A 23,120-nucleotide genomic window follows, 5' to 3' on the forward strand; every position below is an offset into this window, starting at 1 on the left:
ATCCAACCCCATGTCACGGCCACTGCCTCGGGGTCTCACGTCCCCCCTTTTCACAAGTGCCGTCGGTGAATCCACTTCCTAATCACTGTAGCTCACGTCAATCAAACATTCCAGGCACTATGGGGTCACGCACGTCCCCCTGTTTTCTCTTTACAATACTGTGAGGTAGGTACCTTCCTGATTGCCGCATCCATGGGAGGCTCTTGAAGATAATTTAAATAGACCATCCAGGGTCCAACTTCAGGCAGCAAGACAGGAAACCCAGAGCTGTCGGAACCCCACGTCTCATTGTTAACACGCTTTCAGGACAGTCACCCCTTACGCTCATGTGGTTGAAGACGTCAACAGGGAAGGAAGGCAGAGAATTCCAGGTGAAGAGCACATTATGCACAAAGGCACAGGGATCACGGATGAGTCTTTATAATTCTGCTTCTGCATGAAATGTTGCCCTGCCTCAGTTTGGTAGATAAAATACAAGAGTTGTGAGATAACATGCTACGTCCCGATGGGAGAGGTTATTCTGTGCTGTGAACCCCAAAGTGGAGAGGCTTAATAATCAGGGCTTATCTCCCACCCACCTCACCCGGACATCACGCCCCAGAGGATGGCTTTGGTCCTCACCATGACTAGAGAACCATGTCTGATGGAAGCTCCCACGTCCTGTTGCTCCACCTCCTGGACCACAAGTCCCTGAAAGCAGGGTGGACAGGCTGGCAAAGAAAGTGCACGGCCTACACAAACCCACCGTCCGTGGCTGCAGGCTACAGGTGACTCACGCCTTGTCTTTCCCAGCACATTGACCAGAAATAGCCACCTGTCCCCACCAAGGGGCAAGGTGTCTGGTAAGTGTCAGGAAGCACGTGGATCTCCAGAGGCAGTGAAGTTCACTGATCCACTTCCTATGGCCAGGATCCCAAGGGCTTTCAAATATTAGCTCCTTTATTTCCCATTTCCACCTCCATGGGGTTCTTCTGGAATCTTTAAGCGCATATATGACAAATGGATGAAATTTCTTTCTCATGACTGGAGCAGAGAAGGAAAACTGAAAGCAAGGTCAATCTGAACTAATTCAAAGCCTAAAACATACAACACTATAAGTAGGAAAAAGTAACGCCTGGGTGCTGCCAGCCAGCGGCAGCCAGGGCTCTGGATAAGGATGCCCGAGTTCTGTTGTTGCAGGAGAGTGAGGGCTGTGGGCCTGACGTCCGCCTCAGCTGACGTCCGCCCACATCTGCACGCCTGGCGGGCGGAGTGACGGCAAACTCCCGCAGACCGTGTTCTAATCATTGTGGGTTCCAAGTCAGGAGAAAGTTAACGACTGCGCTTTACTGCATAAAAGTGTTTTGCTTGGGCTTCCCTGGCGGTGCAGTGGTTGGGAGTCCGCCTGCCGATGCAGAGGACACGGGTTCGTACTCCGGTCCGGGGGGATCCCGCATGCCGTGGAGTGGCTCGGCCTGTGAACCATGGCCGCTGAGCCTGCGCGTCCGGAGCCTGTGCTCCGCAACGGGAGAGGCCACAGCAGTGAGAGGCCCGCGTACCGCAAAAAAAAAAAAAAAGGGGGGGGGGTTTGCTTTTAGTTTTTCCCCCTGTTCTAATGTATCCCTAAACTGTTATCAGATTATCATGTTACACAGAGCTCAGGCATATTGCTTCGCTGTTGTGTTGGTAGGAGTCTTTAGTTGCAGACAACAGAAACGGACCTTTAGCTTAAAGTGGGAGTTTGCTGTAAGGACACAGGACGCCTCGTGGAACCAATGAATCTGAACACAGATAAGCTTGAGGAACAGACTGGCGCTGGGCCTCCGGCTCTCATTCTCCTTCTCTCCGCACAGCTGGCTCTCTCCACACATCTCGTCTCTGTCTCTCTCTCCTGTCCCATTTCACTGCTCTCTACACAAGAGGACCTGGCTGCCTCCTGGTTCCCGACTTGCTTACCTGCTATAGTTCTAACCCTTCGAGATTGACTGAATTCTGTTGGCTTCGGTTCCAAACAGCAGGGAGTAGGAGAGCGATGGCCCCGCTTGGGTGAGGTGTTCATCCCTGATGTGACCAGACTGGCCAAGACTGCGGGACTCCAAGTCACAAGGAAGGGGGAAGGGGCCATTTCCAGGGAAGTAGCTGTGGGCGGGTCATGTACCCCAAGATGTTTATTACTGTAGTGAAGAGCACAGAGGCCCTGGGGGAGCGCAACGCGTGGTAAACTCACAGCTGTTACGTAGAAACGCGTTGTCTAATCAAGCAGGACAGTAAAACAGGGTTCTTTCCTGTACTTCTCTGAATCTTTTATGTATGGACTCCAACGATGCATCTCCAAAAATGGGGACATCAGACTCATCCAAACATATTTGACTGCATGACCTTTATTTAGCAATAAAGTAAGGATCTGAGGAGACAATGTTAGAAGCCCTCCGGCATGTAATGGTGCCTGGTGTCCTACCCACAGGTGTTCTGTTCTGGAATTGCAGTGCTTCCCCTCAATAACTGTCAAAATTCTGCCCTTTCTGCAAGACCAGTGGAGGTCACTTCCTCCCGGAAAACTTTTCCTCCCACCCTCCCCTGTCCTCCTGTGTTCGCGGTCCCACCCTGCCCACACCCCTACTCACTGCATGTGATTGGCAAGATGAAATGTGAACACTCAGCGCACTCGGCAAGCAGAGGTGACCTCTTTTCTTTCTTAAGGAATAAAAGCAGCCCTGGGACTCCTGAGAACATGGGCAGTGGTTCCACGCTCAGAGCTGGACTTGGTCTTACACTCTACTTTCTCCAGCATCATGGGGTCCAAATTGTCGCTGTCACCACCAGCAGCAGCGTGAGAGAGGACCCCAGAGACTTTCGATTCTGGAGCTCTTGAAACCGAGGGGTGGTCCTGCTGCCTCGCCTTTCTCTCTGCTCCTTACGCCCCACCATGACGAAGGCTTCCCATGCCGTTGCCTTCCAGTCACTGGAGCGTGTGTGCAGCTCCTTCCAGGGTGAGCAGGCCCCTGGGGGAGTGTCACCCCACCCTCTGATCCACTGCTCACAGACCCAGCCTCACGGCTGACTTCTCAAAGTTAGATCAGGGGTTTAATGGCTTTGCCATCCAGGCACTGCTGTCTACATCAGCAGCTCTAACCTCCCTCCTATTTTGAGGACACAATCGACATCCTTTGAAAGACTTCACATCAGCCTGGGTCTCCTCACCTATCCAAGCTGCTCCTTTTCTTGTTTTTAAGTAGCAACCCTTCTTTTGAATGACTGAAAATTATAACATGAGCATAGCTTTCACACTGAATCTAAGAACAGGTGGAGAAGGATATTCAGCAGAAACTTTCAGCTGGGACCTCACAGCTCAACAGAGGAGATGCAAGACAACAAGTGCTAAAGCAGAGAGAGAAGCATCCTTCCAGAGAACCCTCAGATGGACTGATTTATAATTCTTAGGAACCACAGAAGGGTTATGTCATGGGGCTGAATATTAGTGCATGGCCAGGGCTCTTAAGCCAAAGGAAACCAACTAAGAAATGCTTCCTCATGTCCTTGCTGTTAGCTGCTCAGGGGTGAGGAAGTGGGGGAGGAGGATAGGAAACTCGGGGGGATGGGGGTTGGCGGTGAGATAGTCCTCTGATCTGGCAGTCCTGGGAGCCCTCTTTCCTCTAGGAGTGGAACACATTTCAAAATCCATCCTCTTTCCCATGAACATTTGTTTGCATTCCTCTGTCCCTTGCTCTATGCATTCTTTACTGATGCAGATTAGAGAGTTCATAAAAATGCATCATGGACCCATTTAAACGATATGATTAACTGCCAATTGTGATATTAACTCGTAGGATTTTATGGAGATTAGCACGTATAATTATATTTGATGGTATATGATAATTACCTGTTTGGTTGCATTTTAAAGTATGATGACTTGAGAACATTCATCAATCCATATATGGCTCAGAGACTGATAAAAATTGCAACTCATCTTAATTGTTTTCCAAGTAATCAGACTGGCATCTTTGAAGCCTAAAGGAGACTGATTTCATGGAGACCCCATGTTAGTAACACAGTGATTGGAACTAATTGAAAATCCTTTTTTTTTAAAATGGAACATTCTGATCAATATTTTCCAAATGGCTAATGAAGTATGAATGGAATGTTTCTGCATTTCAGGTTAAGCATACAAAAATTCAGCTGGGGTTCTGATTCATCTAGGAGGCCAGGGTACAGACACTCCCTTGGAAAAGGTTCTGGAGTCGTCGTTTTCATGATGGGACAGGGAGAAGCTTCCCCAGTTCAGTAAGGAAATCTTCACGCTTTCCTTGTACCCTCATCTCCCTCTGCTTTTTCTTGGACTCTTCCTGGCCTTCGAGACGCTCTTCTGTCCCTCCTCCTGCATGGAGGGAGTGATTCAGTTACAGACATGTGATCCCTGTGTCACATGACAAAAGCTCTATTTCCCACTCTACCCATGCATAGTGTTAGTTGATATTTAAGCTGACCTTGGGCCTATTTTTACATTCCTTACTCCTGTGTTTTTGCCGTGTCCCCCAAATGACTCACTGCGGCATGAATCCCAAGTGATATACACAGGCAACGTGCAGCTTACCCTAAAGTTCAAGTCCCCTTCAGCTCTGAGTTATGCAGACTTAAATATTGACTCACGCTGACTATGCACATTGGGCAAGACCAAACCCAGTGATGCAGAATCCTGTGTCTGGGATATCCCAGCATCCCATCACTTCACCTGTGCTATTCTAGCAGACAGGACTGAGCAAACAGAGTCAGGAGGCCCCCATGAGGACCCAAGCTGAGAGCAGGAGGAAGTGTGGGGTCGTGAAGGTCGAGGTTGTCTCTGCACCAACTTGGGAGAAATGGCCACTCGGATGTGGAGCTGGCAAGTAGAGGGTAGGCAAGGTAGGGCACGGAGGGCAGACACGCAGCTGCGTGCAGAGCACATCCAACAAGAAAGATGCTCTTCCTGTATCTTTAATTGGGTCTCTTGAATTCTGGTGGCTTTATGTATGTTTCATATCAGCTGAGGGGAAAGCTCTAACAAGAAATGCTTGATGTTTCTGTAATGTTCGCTAGTCTTATTCTGAGGCTGGTCAATAAAATTATGATTTCAGTGTCTTTAAAAAAACTTTACTTTCTTTTTTCTTTTTGTGGTACGCAGGCCTCTCACTGTTGTGGTCTCTCCCGTTGCAGAGCACAGGCTCCGGACGCACAGGCTCAGCAGCTATGGCTCACGGGCCCAGCCGCTCCACGGCATGTGGGATCTTCCCAGACCGGGGCACGGACCCGTGTCTCCTGCATCGGCAGGCGGACTCTCAACCACTGCACCACCAGGGAAGCCCTACTTTTTTTATATCATAAGTCAGGCCACAAGCAAATGAATCATTTCCCATTTGCACGTACACTGCTTTGCTAAAATGAAGTGAAATATAATAGTATGAAGGCAATTCTGTTAACAATAGTGGCAGTTGTAAAGCCAAAAGTCTGGCTGTCCACTGTGGGTATGGATGTCAATTTCTCACATAGATGAGTTGAAGCACACTGAATTATCTAGATCAAATGATGTGTGTGTGTGTGTGAGTAAGTAAAATAAACTATTTTTTTCTCATCATAGAAAAAAATACTATGAAGAAAAGAAGAAAATAAATAACTGAGAATGCAATGTAATAGAATTTCTATTCATTTATTACTTAAAATTTATAATTTTGTAGATCAAAGAATAAGCTCCTGTCTTGCACAATATTGATCCACACTATCCAGGAACCAGATAGGTGAAAATTAGGGTCACAATAAAGAATTCAAGTGCATTTTCATTATTCACAAGCTAAAGTTCCTAAAGTGTATGAAACCTGTGATATAAAAGGCAAAATAAAAAGCATCCTTCTCGGGCTTCCCTGGTGGTACAGTGGTTAAGAATCTGCCTGCCAATGCAGGGGACATGGGTTCAAGACCTGGTCCAGGATCCCACATGCCATGGAGCAACTAAGCCCATGCGCCACAACTACTGAGGCTGTGCACTAGAGCCCTTGAGCCACAACTACTGAATCCCACGCACCTAAAGCCTGTGCTCCACAGCAAGAGAAACCACCACAATGAGAAGCCCACGCACTGCAACAGAGAGTAGCCCCTGATCACCGTAACTAGAGAAAGTCCCGCGCAGCAGTGAAAACCCAATGCAGCCAAAAGTATACTACTAAAAAAAAAAGCATCCCTCTTTTAGAGTTCTTTGCTCAGAAATTATTCAAAGGCTTCAAAACAAAGACATTGTTCCTGAAAAATCTTGAAAAAAACCACAAGTTAAAGATGATATTAAATAGGATTATATTAAAGATTATATTAAATATTAGGGATTTTGGTTTAGTCTTGATGTTTTGTCATACATAAAGACCTAAACCTTCAGGCCTTACTTTAGTGAACCAAAATCTCAAAGACTCTGCTTGTAGGGCTTTTTGCAGATGTTTTTAGCAGCAGATAAAATTAAATCGATGCTACCACACTGAATAATAGCTTCATATGTGATTCATATTTGACATCTTTTAGCATATTTCTAAATGGTCTTTTAAACAATAACAGTGTTTTCTGGTCTGACATGTAAAGAGCTTGGAAGTTGTCATCCTCATCCTCACAACAAGAAAAAAGATGAGATACGTCAACAACTCTTCTTAAATCCATCAGAGAGTTGACGTCCCAGGGCAGACCACTGCCCTGAAAACTGGAATGAAAGGTGAACAATAAGAATCATAGCTTACTGGGGATAAGCCCAGGAGCAGAAGCCCACCCACTGGAGCAGTATTGTTAGGGTCTGTGGTTTGGTATCAGACACTAATTTTAGAAAGTTCTCAGTTGTTGTTACTTCAAATGAACAAATAGGATTTATCTCATGTATGCAAGGCTGGCTCAGCATTGAAAAATCAATTAATGTAATCCATCACATCAACAGGCTAGGAGCTTCAAGATGGCGGAAGAGTAAGACGCGGAGATCACCTTCCTCCCCACAAATACATCAGAAATACATCTACACGTGGAACAACTTCTACAGAACACCTACTGAACACTGGCATAAGATCTCAGACCTCCCAAAAGGCAAGAAACTCCCCCACGTACCTGGGTAGGGCAAAAGAAAAAACAGAGACAAAAGAATAGGGATGGGACCTGCACCAGTGGGAGGGAGCTGTGAAGGAGGAAAGGTTTCCACACACTAGGAGCCCCTTTGCGGGCGGAGACTGCGGGTGGCGGAGGGGGAAGCTTCGGAGCCGCGGAGGAGAGCGCAGCAACAGGGGTGCGGGGGGCAAAGCGGAGAGGTTCCCGCACAGAGGACCAGTGCCGACGAGCACCCATCAGCCCTAGAGGCTTCTCTGCTCACCTGTCGGGGCGGGTGGGGCTGGGAGCTGAGGCTCGGGCTTCGGAGTTCGGATCGCAGGGAGAGGAATGGGGTTGGCGGCGTGAGCACAGCCTGAAGGGGGCTAGTGCGCCACAGCTAGCCAGGAGGGAGTCCAGGGAAAAGTGTGGAGCTGCCGAAGAGGCAAGAGACTTTTTCTTGCCTCTGTTTCCTGGTGCACGAGGAGAGGGGATTAAGCGAGCTGCTTAAAGGAGCTCCAGAGACGGGCGCAAGCCGCGGCTAACAGCGCAGACCCCAGAGACTGGCATGAGACGCTAAGGCTGCTGCTGCTGCCACCAAGAAGCCTGTGTGCAAGCACAGGTCACTCTCCACACCTCTCTCCCGGGAGCCTGTGCAGCCCACCACTGCCAGGGTCCCGGGATCCAGGGACAATTTCCCCGGAGAACGCACGGCGCGCCTCAGGATGCTGCAACGTCACGGCAGCCGCTTCCGCTGCAGGCCCGCCCCACACTCTGTACCCCTCCCTCCCCCCGGCCTGAGTGAGCCAGAGCCCCCAAATCAGCGGCTCCTTTAACCCCGTCCTGTCTGGGCGAAGAACAGACGCCCTCCGGCGACCTACACGCAGAGGCGGGGCCAAATCCAAAGCTGAAACCCAGGAGCTGTGCGAACAAAGAAGAGAAAGGGAAATTTCTCCCAGCAGCCTCAGGAGCAGCGGATTAAATCTCCACAATCGTCCTGATGTACCCTGCCTCTGTGGAATACGTGAATAGACAACGAATCATCCCAAATTGAGGAGGCGAACTTTGGAAGCAACGATATATATTTTTTCCCCCTTTTTCTCTTTTTGTGAGTGTGCATGTGTATGATTCTGTGTGTGATTTTGTCTGTATAGCTTTGCTTTTACCATTTGTACTAGGGTTCTGTCCGTTTTTTTTTTTTTTCAGTATAGTTTTTAGCACTTGTTATCATTGGTGGATTTGTTTTTTGGTTTGGTTGCTCTCTTCTTTCTTTTTTTTTATTACTTAAAAAAATTTTTTTAATACTTTTTTTTTATTATTATCATATTTTATTTTATCTTCTTCCTTCTTTTTTTTTCCTCCATTTTATTCTGAGCTGAGTGATGACAGACTCTTGGTGCTCCAGCCAGGCACCAGTGCTGTGCCTCTGCGGTGGGAGAGCCAAGTTCAGGACACTGGTCCACAAGACACCCCCCAGCTCCACGTAATATCAAATGGCAAAAATCTCCCAGAGATCTCCATCTCAATGCCAAGACCCAGCTCCACTCAACGACCAGCAAGCTACAGTGCTGCACACCCTATGCCAAACAACTAGCAAGACAGGAACACAACCCCACCCATTAGCAGAGAGGCTGCCCAAAATCATAATAAGGCCACAGACACCCCAAAACACACCACCAGCCTTGGACCTACCCACCAGAAAGACAACATCCAGCCTTATCCACAGGCACTAATCCCCTCCACCAGGAAGCCTACACAACCCACTGAACCAACCTTAGCCGCTGGGGACAGACACCAAAAACAATGGGAACTACGAACCGGCAGCCTGTGAAAAGGAGACCCCAAACACAGTAAGTTAAGCAAAATGAGAAGACAGAGAAACACACAGCAGATGAAGGAGCAAGATAAAAACCCACCAGACCTAACAAATGAAGAGGAAATAGGCAGTCTACCTGAAAAAGAATTCAGAATAATGATAGTAAAGATGATCCAAAATCTTGCAAATAGAATGGAGAAAATACAAGAAACGTTTAACAAGGACCTAGAAGAACTAAAGAGCAAACAAATAGTGATGAACAACACAATAAATGAAATTAAAAATTCTCTAGAAGGGACCAATAGCAGAATAACTGAGGCAGAAGAACGGATAAGTGACCTGGAAGATAAAATAGTGGAAATAACTACTGCAGAGCAGAATAAAGAAATAAGAATGAAAAGGATTGAGGACAGTCTCAGAGACCACTGGGACAACATTAAATGCACCAACATTCGAATTATAGGGGTCCCAGAAGAAGAAGAGAAAAAGAAAGGGACTGAGGAAATATTTGAAGAGATTATAGTTGAAAACTTCCCTAATATGGGAAAGGAAATAGTTAATCAAGTCCAGGAAGCACAGAGAGTCCCATACAGGATAAATCCAAGAAGAAATACACCAAGACACATATTAATCAAACTATCAAAAATTAAATACAAAGAAAAAATATTAACAGCAGCAAGGGAAAAACAACAAATAACACAAGGGAATCCCCATCAGGTTAACAGCTGATGTTTCAGCAGAAACTCTGCAAGCCAGAAGGGAGTGGCAGGACATATTTAAAGTGATGAAGGAGGAAAACCTACAACCAAGATTACTCTACCAGCAAGGATCTCATTCAGATTTGATGGAGAAATTAAAACCTTTACAGACAAGCAAAAGCTGAAAGAGTTCAGCACCACCAAACCAGCTTTACAACAAATGCTAAAGGAACTTCTCTAGGCAAGAAATACAAGAGAAGGAAAAGACCTACAATAACAAACCCAAAACAATTAAGAAAATGATACTAGGAACATACATATCGATAATTACCTTAAATGTAAATGGATTAAATGCTCCAACCAAAAGACATAGACTGGCTGATTGGATACAAAAACAAGGCCCATATATATGCTGTCTACAAGAGACCCACTTCAGACCCAGGGACACATACAGACTGAAAGTGAGGGGATGGAAAATGATATTCCATGCAAATGGAAATCAAAAGAAAGCTGGAGTAGCAATTCTCATATCAGACAAAATAGACTTTAAAATAAAGACTATTACAAGAGACAAAGAAGGACACTACATAATGATCAAGGGATCAGTCCAAGAAGAAGATATAACAATTGTAAATATTTATGCAGCCAACATAGAAGCACCTCAATACATAAGGCAAATGCTAACAGCCATAAAAGAGGAAATCAACAGGAACACAATCATAGTAGGGGACTTTAACACCCCACTTTCACCAATGGACAGATCATCCAAAATGAAAATAAATAAGGAAACACAAGCTTTAAATGATACATTAAACAAGGTGGACTTAATTGATATTTATAGGACATTCCATCCAAAAACAACAGAATACACATTCTTCTCAAGGGCTCATGGAACATTCTCCAGGATAGATCATATCTTGGGTCACAAGCCTTGATAAATTAAAGAAAATTGAAATCATATCAAGTACCTTTTCTGACCACAATGCTATGAGACTAGATATCAATTACAGGAAAAAATCTGTAAAAAATACAAACACATGGAGGCTAAACAATACACTACTTAATAACCAAGAGATCACTGAAGATATCAAAGAGGAAATCAAAAAATACCTAGAAACAAATGACAATGAAAACGTGACAACCCAAAACCTATGGGATGCAGCAAAAGCAGTTCTAAGAGGGAAGTTTATAGCAATAAAATCCTGCCTCAAGCAACAAGAAACATCTCAAATAAACCACCTAACCTTACACCTAAAGCAATTAGAGAAAGAAGAACATCACATCAACAGGCTTAAGAAGAAAATTCATATAAGCAAATACAGGAAAAAAAAAAAAACCTTGATAAAAAAACCTTGATCAAATTCAATACCCAGGCATGATAAAATACCTCCATGAACCAGAGATAGAGGAGAACTTCCCTGACTTGATACAGGACACCTACCAAAACTGCACCTACTGTCATAAAAAAGGTGAGAAACTAGATGCCCTCCTGCTAACATCAGGAACAGGTGAGAGGTCTGCCCTCAATACTCCTTTTCAACATTGTACTGGAAATCCCTGATAACACAATAAAACCAGAAAATGGAATAAAGGGAAAACATATTGGAAAGGAAGAAATAAAATGTCTTTGTTCACAGGTGGCATGATTGCCTCTGTAAAAGGATCTCAAAGAATTAATAGAAAACTCCTGGAACTAATAACCAGTTATAGCAAGGCTACAGGATACAAGGTTTAGATATACAAAAGGCAATGGCTTTCTATATACCCACAATGATAATTAGATTTGAAATTAAAAACACAACACCATTTATTTTAGCACCAAAAAATGATACTTAGGTATAAATCTAACAAAACGAGTACAAGATCTATATGAGGGAAACTATAATATTCCAATGAATGAAATCAAAGAACTAAATAAATGAAGATATCCCTCATTCATGGATAGGAAGTCTCAATATTGTTACAATGTCAGTTCTTCCCAACCTGATCTGTGGATTCAATATAATTCCAATCAAAATTCCACCAAGACACTTTGTGAATATTAACAAACTCATTCTTTGTTTTAAAAAATTTTTATTGGAGTATAGTTGATGTACAATGTTGTGTTAGTTTCAGGTGTACAGCAAAGTGAATCAGTTTACATATATACATATATCCACTCTTTTTTAGATTCTTTTCCCATATAGGCCATTACAGAGTATTGAGGAGAGTAACAAACTCATAAAGTCTGTATGGAAAGGAAAAAGAACCAGAATAGCCAACACATTATTGAAGAAGAACTTAACGCTACTCAGCTTCAAGACCTACTACAAAGCTACAATGATCAAGACAGTGTGGTTTTGTTGAAAGAGTTGACAAATAAATCAATGGAACAGAACAGAGAGCCCAGAAATAAACCCACACAACTAATCTTTGACAAAGGAACAAAGGCAATTAAGTGGAGAAAGCTTAGTGTTTTCAACAATTGGTGTGGGAAAAACTGGACATCCACATGCAAAAAAAAAAAACCAGACACAGACCCTTTCACAAATATCAACTCAAAACAGATCATAGACCTAAATGTAAGACATAAATCTATAAAACTTCTGGAAGTTAATGTAGGAGAAAACCTAGGTAACCTTGGAAATGGTGATGACTTTTTAGATAAAACACCAAAAGCAAGATCCATGAAAGAAAAAAATGACAAGTGGGGCTTTATTAAAGTTATAAAGGTATCCTCTATAAGAGACACTGTTAAATGAATCAAAAGCAAAGCCATAGACTGGGAGAAAATATTTCCAAAACATATATCTGATGAATAACTTTATCCAAAATATAAAAGAACTCCTAAAACTCAACAGAAAGAAAACATAAAACTCAATTAAAAATGGGCAAAAGATCTGAAGAGACACCTCAACAAAAACCCCCATGCAATTAAAAAGTCATGTCCAAGAAATAGTCTCACAGACATAGAAAACAAACTTACAATTACCTAAGAGGGGAGGGAGGGAAGGGTAAATTAGGAGTTTGGGATTAACATATACACACTACTAGGGAATTCCCTGGTGGTCCAGTGGTTAAGCCTCTGCACTTTTACTGCTGGGGCCCGCGTTCAATCCCTGGTCAGAGAACTAAGATCCCGCAAGCTGTGCGGCATGCCCCCACCAAAAAATAAAATCCGTATGCACACTACTAAATTTAAAATAGATAACCAACAAGGACCTACTGTATAGCACAGGGACTTATACTCAATATCTTGTAATAATCTGTATGGGAAAAGAATCTAAAAAAGTATATATATATATGTGTGTATATAACTGAATCACTTTGCTGTACACATGAAACTAACATTTTTTTCAATTAAATAAAAAGTCATGTTTAAAAATGTTCACATCAACACAAAGTGAGTTGCAGTGGTGTTTTTGTGGTCATGGCTTGTGCAAAATAGAATAATGCAAAACATCCAGGCAGTTAGTTAGCAGGACAGATTCCCTCCTCCTGGCTTTACCTTTGCAGGCTGAACACGTGGTTCACTCCATTACAGGCCTTCCCCTGCTTTTCTTCATCTTCTGACCTGCTGTTAATAGTGCAGCTTCTCATCTTCAGAACAGGATCTTGTTCCTGCCAGGGATGAATTCACTTACGGTTTATCTCCACTATTTCATTTCAGTCCCACCCACTTCAAAGTATGCTGACGATCTATGAGTCCTTTAAAAACGTATCGTTTCTTTGCCTTCAATCATTCCTGGCTCTTCAGAAGCTGTCCCGGCAGGTAATTCTAAGCCACGTTTCAGATAGTCTCTATAGAATGTCTCCTCTGCCATATTTTATTAAAAGATTGAGCTCCTTCTTCGAGGATAATAACCATGTAATCCACCTCTCTCGGTTGTCTGTTTCCTAGGAAAAGTCTTGGCAGCAGTGGCTCAGCCCCTGAGAAGTTCTCAAATCATCTCAGACTGGTTGCCCTCACTTAATTCTTCCTGCCTGCTCTGGTCAGAGGATGGAGATGTAACCCACTGAATCAGGTACAGTCTGAGCCGACCAGCATACTCAGAACATATGCTATTGCCTTAATATTTTTACATGTATTTTATTGAAGTATAGTTGATTTACAATGTTGTGATAATTTCTGGTGTACAGCAAGGTGATTCAGCTATACATATATATATTCTTTTTCATATTCTTTTCTATTATGGTTTATTTTTAGGATATTGAATACAGTTCTCTGTGCTATACAGTGGGACCTTGTTGTTTATCTATTCTATATATAATAGTTTGTATCTACCAACTCCAAACTCCCAATCCTTCCCTCCCCTCCCCTCCACCCCCTTGGCAACCAGAAGTCTGTTCTCTATGTCTGTGAGTCTGTTTCTCTTTTGTAGATAAGTTCATTTGTGTCATATTTTAGATTCCAGATGTAAGTGATATCGTGGTACTTGTCTTTCTCTTTCTGACTTACTTAATTTAGTATGACAATCTGTAGGTCTACCCATGTTTTTGCAAATGGCATTATTTCATTCTTTTTTATGGCTGAGTAATATTCCATTTTATATATATATAAATATATATATATATATATATATATATACCACATCTTCTTTATCCATTCATCTGTTGATGGACATTTGGGAGCTTCCATGTCTTGGCTATTGTAAATAGTGACCATAGGGGTGCATATATCTTTTCAAATTATAATTTTCTCCAGATATATGCCCAAGAGTGGGACTGCTGAATCATATGGTAGTTCTATTTTTAGTTTTTTGAGAAACCTCCTTACTGTTCTCCATAGTGGCTGCACCAACTTACATTCCCACCAACAGTGTAGGAGGGTTTCTTTTTCTCTACACCCTTTGCAGCATTTTACTATGGCCTTTAATTTTCCAGATAATAAAGCATTAAAATAACAAAACAGAAACAAACCAAAATAGAGTATAAGCTTTTTAAAATTCCCCTTTTGCTACAGAGGAATTCTCCTAAAATGGTTTTATTCCTCTCACTGCCCTGGGCACCCAGGGTTCCTGTCCCTCAGGGACTCCGCCTGTGCTTGCTCTTAATGACTCTGTCTACCTTCAGTGTATTTAGCTCACTTAGCCCTCTTTCAACAGTTTGGCAACAACTCTCTCTAGTAAGAACCAGTTCACACGGGGCAATCAGGAAGGGTCTGTGCTCTGTCGATGGTGACACAGCACAGCCTTCTCCCCAGCTATTCCAGGTGCCATAGTCTAGTCCACAGGGAGCAACATGGATTTTTTTAATGGAATTATAACTATTAAGGCACTTTGTTTATGCTACTGAAATGCAATCGTTTTAAAGAGAATGAGTTGGTACACATTTTTTTCTGTTGTTTTATTTTGTTTAATTACATATTAAAACCAGGCAGCATGAGGCACTGATAAAAGAAATATGCATTGGATGTAGGAGGGGTTCAAGCTTCCCTGTTTCATCAGCCTGACCCTAACATGAGGCACATCACTTCCCTCCTTGTCAGTTTACTACGCTGTTAGGCGAAGGCCTGGAGAAGTATGAAATCCTGAAATAACAATTCAAAGAATATTTGAGAGTCTTGGTTGTCACCTAGTGCAGCTGAAACTGAGGAAAGCAGTCAGATCAGCAGATGGTGAGACACCAGGCCATTTGCGTGTGCTGGAGGTGGGCCGTGCTGCTTCCAGGGAGACCCATCGAAAGGTCCACTTCACTTATAGGTATGTGTGATGCACTGGTAATCCTGAAATACAAAGTACCCAACATTAAAGGAGAAAGCCAACATGCAAATACGGGCACTTGCATGTATTCAGTGTAAGTGTAACCTTCTTGGAAAAAGAAAAGTGAATACAAGCAAATTCACTTAGCACGCTTGAGAAATAGTTGAACCAGATGATGAAAATATTTTATCCTAAAATTGGTAAGTTGATTGGTTCCTACATTCATGCTTTCAACAATGAGGAAGATTTTTTCACTGAAAAGAGCCAAGCTGATGAAAAAATATTAAGGACCACAACTTTGAACAGAGCCAACTGTCACAGCACGGTTAAGTCCCTCGTCAGGGACACTGGGAGGGAATCTTCAGGGCAGCTTCTTGGACTCCAGCAATTAGAACCAAGTACATTCTGGGACCGAGTCACCCAGGCTTGCGTTCTCAGCATTTATGAAGAAAGCTGGTTCCGATCAACTGCCCAGCAGAGGCCCTGACTTCTTCAGCATCTCGTTCCCTGAAGGTACCTCTTACCTCATGCAAGCTCACCGCCTCAGGACCACACTGAACAATCATAGAGAATAGGTGGATAGTCAGTTAGAGCATTTGTTTACCCATATGGTCATCTGACTTAGAGCTGTGTCCCGATGCACCCGTCAATGGTCTGTGCTGAGCAGTATGTCAACACGGGCATCTAAATAGAAACCCCATCCACAAATGATAGGAACCCAAATAAGATGATGATCAGAGCTGGCTGGAAATTTGTTCAGAAAAGGAATTCAGTTTAGAACACTTTGTGTTGTTGTTGTTTTATCTAATACTTTTTAAGTATGTGTAGAGCGAAAATACAAACTATAAAATAGATGGCGGTTTTTAAGTACTACAAAGAGAAGTTTGAAGATTAATAGAGTTTTAACATCTTGGAAGTATATGGAAAACAGCAAAAAAAAATTCCATTGAGGACAAAAGAGTAGTGATTTTTTAAAAGAATCCATAAGGCATTCATGGGAGACAATCAGGAAGACACTGAGCAGAGTCTGGGAAGAGGCCTCCTAAATATGTCCCTTTCCCTCCATCACCAACACGACATCCTGGGACTGCTAAGGCAGCAGTGGGCGGACCCCCGAATGTGATCTGGTAAGGCCGCAGGCTCTGTGGGAAGCCCTGCAGGGAAATTGGCATGGGCTCCATCCTCCATAGGCTGGGCAGTAATCTGGGTACCATTGACACTGGGGTCCTCAGTAGTCAAGAACTTAGAGCAGTGAGTCATGGGAAGTGCCTAGTCGGCAGAGAAGTGGAGACCCCTGGGGAGGAGGTCACTGCAGTGGGCTCTGCCTGAGCTTGTTCAGTCGTCCTGACCTCTTAAAGGTGAAGAAACAGCTGCAGGGAGCAGAGCCCTACCTGTTCCTAGGTGGGAGAACCAGGAAGCAGATGAGTGGGAAGAGGCTCATCCAGGCATCTCAGGAGGTGGTTGCACTGGTGGCCATGGAGGGAGGAAAGATCTCGCCTGTCTCCAGTTCCAGCAATGCCACCATCTGTGGTGCAGAACACAAGCAGATGTGAGCAGCCATGAGCAAGCAAAGCAAAGTAGCGCACACCCAAGAGGTCTGCACAGCCCGAGAAAGGGAAGGCAGTGACAGCAAGACACATACTCTCGGTGAACCAGAGCACAGACGATGGCTCCAGGGAAAGAGATCCAAGTGCCACGCAAAGAAGAGTCTCTGAAGCTACAATCTAAACTATCTTCTAGATGAGCTGGAAAAGAAGATGGTTACCATTGAGTACCACGTTAGAAACCTGGAAAACCAATTCTAGGAAATATCTCTAAGCACAGAACAAAATTGTAGAGCTAGAATCATGGACAGAATATGAGAGACCAGGAAAGTAAGCCTCAGAGAAGACTGTGAGAAAAACACTAGTTCTAGAAGGAAAAGAAGAAATTAATGGACTTGTGAAAAATTTCCCAGGTATGCCTTAGATAAGGAAAATAATAATATGAGTTGTAAGAAATAAAGAAGCAAATAGAGAAATAAATATAAGATATTGCAACATCTTAAATCTATTATTGAGAAAAGGGATTCTACATGATACTAGAGTAACATCTTGAGGTAATATATGAGAAATATCTACCATCTTTCAAAACCAACAATGTTATGAATATGCAGTTATTTGGAAAATATATCAGCCTTACGCTCTACATGAAAGAATTCTTTGAGAAATGCTGACGCCAAATAGCAAATGCATTATAATAGTGAGCTCAGGGTGGGCAATAAATAGATAGTCTACAAATGGAAACAAAAATTAAAGTTAGAATGACAATCTGGGAAAATGTTAACTTTGGAATTTAAAGCACAAAGAAATAAAGAGGAACATTCTAGTTTTCATATGTACCAAGCCATACTGGCCTAACCAAATAAAGCAAAAACTAAACTGTTATTATAAATTGAGTGGGATATTTTAATCTGCTTCTTTGGGATTTGGACAGACTTAAAAGACAAAAAAATTCCATGAAATAATTAAATAATAATAAAATGAATATGTGTGGTTTAATTGGTATATACCAAATATCACATTCCTTGAAAAGACAATTTTTTATGCCCATGTTCATGGAACATTTACAAAATAAGTCACTTTCTTAGCCCAAAAGAATGCCTAAGTACATTTTTTATTTATTTTTAATTTAATTTAATTTTAAAATTTTTAACTTATTTATTTATTTTTAAATTAGTTACCCATTTTATATGTATTAGTGTATATACGTCAATCCCAGTCTCCCAATTCATCACACCACCACCACCACCCCCGCCACTTTCCCCCCTTGGTGTCCATATGTTTGTTCTCTATATCTGTGTCTCAGTTTCTGCCCTTCAAACCAGTTCATCTGTACCATTTTCCTAGGTTCCATATATATGCATTAATATACGATATTTGTTTTTCTCTTTCTGAATTACTTCACTCTGTATGACAGTCTCTAGATCCATCCACGTCTCTACAAATGGCCCAATTTCATTCCTTTTTATGGCTGAGTAATATTCCACTGTATATATGTGCCACATCTTCCTTATCCATTCGTCTGTCAATGGGCATTTAGTGCTTCCATGACCTGGCTACTGTAAATAGTGCTGCAATGAACATTGGGGTGCATGTGTCTTTTTGAATTATGGTTTTCTCTGGGTATATGCCCAGCAGTGGGATTGCTGGGTCATATGGTAATTCTATTTTTAGTTTTTTAAGGAACCTCCATACTGTTCTCCACAGTGGCTGTATCAATTTACATTCCCACCAACAGTGCAAGAGGGTTCCCTTTTCTCCACACCCTCTCCAGCATTTGTTGTTTGTAGATATTCTGATGATGCCCATTCTAACTAGTGTGAGGTGATACCTCACTGTAGTTCTGATTTGCATTTCTCTAATAATTAGTGATGTTGAGCAGCTTTTCATGTGCTTCTTGACCATCTGTATGTCTTCTTTGGACAAGTGTCTATTTAGGTCTTCTGCCCATTTTTTGATTGGGTTGTTTGTTTTTTAAATATTGAGGTTCATGAGCTGTTTATATATTTTGGAGATTAATCCTTTGTCTGTTGATTTGTTTGCAAATATATTCTCCCATTCTGAGGGTTGTCTTTTCGTCTTGTTTGTAGTTTCCTTTGCTTTGCAAAAGCTTTTAAGTTTCTTTAGGTCCCATTTGTTTATTTTTGTTTTTATTTTCATTACTCTAGGAGGTGGATCAAAAAAGATCTTGCTGTGATTTATGTCAAAGTGTGTTCTTCCTATGTTTTCCTCAAAGAGTTTTATTTACATTTAGGTCTCTAATCCATTTTGAGTTTATTTTTGTGTATGATGTTAGGGAGTGTTCTAATTTCATTCTTTTACATGTAGCTGTCCAGTTTTCCCAGCACCACTTATTGAAGAGGCTGTCTTTTCTCCATTGTATATCCTTGCCTCCTTTGTCATAGATTAGTTGACCATAGGTGTGTGGGTTTACCTCTGGGCTTTCTATCCTGTTCCATTGATCTGTATTTCTGTTTTTGTGCCAGTACCATATTGTCTTGATTACTGTAGCTTTGTATAGTCTGAAGTCAGGGAGTCTGATTCCTCCAGCTCCGTTTTTTTCCCTCGAGACTGCTTTGGCTATTTGGGCTCTTTTGTGTATCCATACAATAAGTATATTTTTTAAAATAAAAGCTTTACTGGGTTCACTCTGTGAAGATGAACTAATAAGCTCAGAAATAATTAATAATATAAAGGGGCCAAAAATCAGAATCCCTTAGGAATTAAGAAGAACATTCCTAGACAGATAACTCTTGGATCAAAGAGAAAATCAAAAGGAAAATTACAACTATGTAAAAAGTTATGAAGAAGAATGTTCTTCATAGCTAAATCTGTGGGACAAAATGAAAGCAGTTCATAGCAGAGGGGAGAAAATTGACATGAAACGTCATCATTACTTACAAAGAAAGTTAAACAATAAAGAGAGTTATGCTCATCCTAAGAATATATAAAATAATTTAAACAAAAAGCAAACAGGAAGTGGAATTTCATAACAAAAGCTAAAATTAATGAAAAATTTTAAAGGTAGCAGAAATTTAAAAATTCAAATCTAATTTAGGTCAGTTTATTTATATGAATGCCTCATGTGCTTGTTTAAAGGAAGAAGAGAGAAGGCAAAAAAAATAGTTTTTCTAAGAGAGAGAACCAAGGAATAACTATAGATATAGAAGTGATTAAAGCAGTCATAAAAATATACGTGTATATGAAACTTTCTGACAAGACATTTGAAATTTTAGAGGAAATGGATGATTTCCCAGCAAAATATATATTGCCAAAATTCACCCAAGAAGATAGGAAGGGGAAACTTAAATACATCAGTTACCATAAGAAAGTTTAGAAAAAGACACTTAGAGATCTACCATTGAAAAAGGCACCAAGGACAGATGGAGTCCCAGCTGAGGTTTATGTAACATGAATTTATATAACCTTCAAGAGAGAGAGCTTTTCAAAGTTAAATTATTCCAGGCCTCAGAAAAAAGATGAAAGGCCTCCCAATTCACTTTACAAAGGCAACATAACTCTTTTAAAAATCCGAGAAAGATAGAACAATTCAGGGACATTGTAGCTAGGTCTGAGTTATGAAGATGGACAAAAAGTTATTATAATATTAGAATTGTATTCTACATTATTTTCCTAATTTAGCAACAGTTTTTTCTGATGAGCACCTAACCTGTTTCATGACAGCAAACAAAATAAATGGACGATATATACCTATGATGTTAGATGGTGGTAAGTGAAAATGGAAGAATATTAAACAGAGGATGCAGACAGAGAGGTTAGTTGGGAGGAATTGGCTACTTAGGGTGATCTTTTTGGATTTGTCAGAGAAAGCACCTCTCAGGTTGCTGGTAAAGACCAGACCAAGTATGTGGGCCTAGGAGATGTCTGGGGAGCCCAACTCTGGAAGAGGAATACGCCAGTGCAAATCCTGAGGGGCAACATGAAGACATGGTGTCTGGACAAAAATAACCCCTGAGGAGGGTACAAAAGATGTGATACCCTATATGTTCCAGTTATCTATGGCTGCATAACAAACCACCCCAAAACTTAGTGGCCTAAAATGTCAGCGACATTTATCTTACTTATGAAGCTGGAATCTAGGTAGTGTTCACAGGGACAGCTTGTCTCTACTCCACTCAGCATCTGATTGAAGGCAGGAGATGGTAATCAACCAAAAGCTCAGCATTCAGGAAGACCTCAAACATTTGAGGCTGGCATGGCTGGGGCTCCTCAGGCGTCTTTCTCTTTCCCCACAAGTTCTCTCTATAGGGTCTCTACAGTAATGGGGCATCACAGGCAGTAATGATGATGCCTTTTAAGAAGCCATCAGAAGGCGTTCAATGCAGAGCTGGTGTTATCTGACCCCTCTTTCAGCAGTGCCACTCTGGCTGCTGCACTGGGGTTGAACTGAAAGGGACAAGGGTTGAGGTTGGAGACCAAGAAGGAAGCCTCTGCACTGATCCAGGCAAGAGTTCACAGCGCCTTATATTGTGGTAGTAACAGTAAACATGATGAGACGTGATGTGACCATGGATATATTTTTAAGATAGAATCAAAAGGATATTCTGATGGATTGAATTTGTGATAGGAGGAAGAATACGAAGGGATAAGGATGACTTCAAGGATTGTGGCTTGAGAAGCCTGCTTTAAAAATAACCATAAAGTGGGGCTTCCCTGGTGGCACAGTGGTTGAGAGTCAGCCTGCCGATGCAGGAGACACGGGTTCGTGCCCCGGTCTGGGAAGATCCCACATGCTGCGGAGCGGCTAGGCCTGTGAGCCATGGCCGCTGAGCCTGCGCGTCCAGAGCCTGTGCTCCACAACAAGAGAGGCCACAACAGTGAGAGGCCCGCGTACCGCAAAATAAATAAATAAATGAAAAGATTGTGAGATCAGCACATCTAGGTGATGGTGGGGAGAGGTCACAGCTAAGTTTTGAAGACTTCAAGTTTAAGATACCTACTGGACATCCAAATGGTATCAAACACAAGTTGGATATATGGGACCTGAGTTAGTGGGGAGAGTTCCTGGTTGGAAATGGAAGTTTGGGAGTCTTGAGCTATACTGGTGACTTAAAGCTGTGACATTGGATGAGATTTCCAAGACGGTTTAAATAGAGATGGGGGAAGTCCGAGGAGGCATTCCAAAGTCGAGAGTTGTTTTAGTGGCGCCCTGGAGGTCAGAAACCTAATCAGAGGGAGACATGAAATGGAGAAAGGAAGTTCAGACAACTCAGAGGAGTTTCACTGTGAGGAACAGAGAAAATGAGGCAAAACTTGGACAGGAAAATAGAATAAAGAGGGATTTTTATTTGCTTAATGATCAGAGACATAACAGCATATTTACATATTGATGGGGAAGATTAATTAATGAGAAGAAAGAGGGAGCATTCCTGGAGCAATGTCCCTGGACCAGTTGGAGGAGAGGGATCTAATACACATGGTAGAGGGGAGGTGGCTCAGGTTAAGAGTGACGGGAGAGGACGTGGATATGCTCGCAGGTGGTCAGTGTGAGTGCGTGTGTGTGTGTGTGTGTGTGTGTGTGTGTGTGTGTGTGGTGGGGCGAGTCCGTGAACATCCTCTTCAGACTGCTTCCCTCTCCTCAGAGAGACCGAAAGGGATGTCACCAACCAGGTGAGAATGGAGGAGAAGGGCAGGAGCTTGAGGGGCGAGGAGAGTGGGAGTGGGAGAGCGACATGACCCTGCCAATACGGGATGACAGTGGGCGTCTCTGAGAATTCACCTAAGGTGTGTTTATTCTTCTCCAGCCACATTCAGCTGGGTGGGTGTGAGCATGCAGCAGACAGAAAGATGAATCACTGCTCCGTCATGTAAGATCCATTATGCAAACATAAAAGAGAAAATTAATGTAAAGTGTTAAAAGATATTTAATGAAACTCCCTTTAGCCATTCCTCTTTAAAACTTTGTTTAAAAAAGGAGTATATATGAAGTGCTTAAGTACAATAATAACTATTTCTACAAGACAATTGTAATTATTATTTTAAAGGGTAAAATGCAAAATTTATTTTAATTAAAGTTAGACACTAGACATGTATCCTTACTATTACAATTATAATTAAATATTGTCTTCAGGGATCTAGTCACTATAATTAAAGAGTTTAATAAGTGGTGTGAAGTTTTCGAAAGATAAAAATACCTCCTTTTTTATGAGACGACTTTACAACTAGAAAACCCAAAAGGATTTTTCTAAATAATTGGAATTAATAGAAGAATTCAGTAAGGTGAATGGATATAAGATAAATATATAAAAGCCATTAGGGTTTTTTTATTTTAATAATTAGAACTTAGAGGAAAATGAAAAAAAGAATCTCA

Source organism: Delphinapterus leucas, chromosome 2, assembly GCF_059928025.1.
Source record: "Delphinapterus leucas isolate spDelLeu-1000000601 "Yukka" chromosome 2, BTC_Dleu_Yukka2, whole genome shotgun sequence".
NCBI classification, from domain to species: Eukaryota; Metazoa; Chordata; class Mammalia; order Artiodactyla; family Monodontidae; genus Delphinapterus; species Delphinapterus leucas.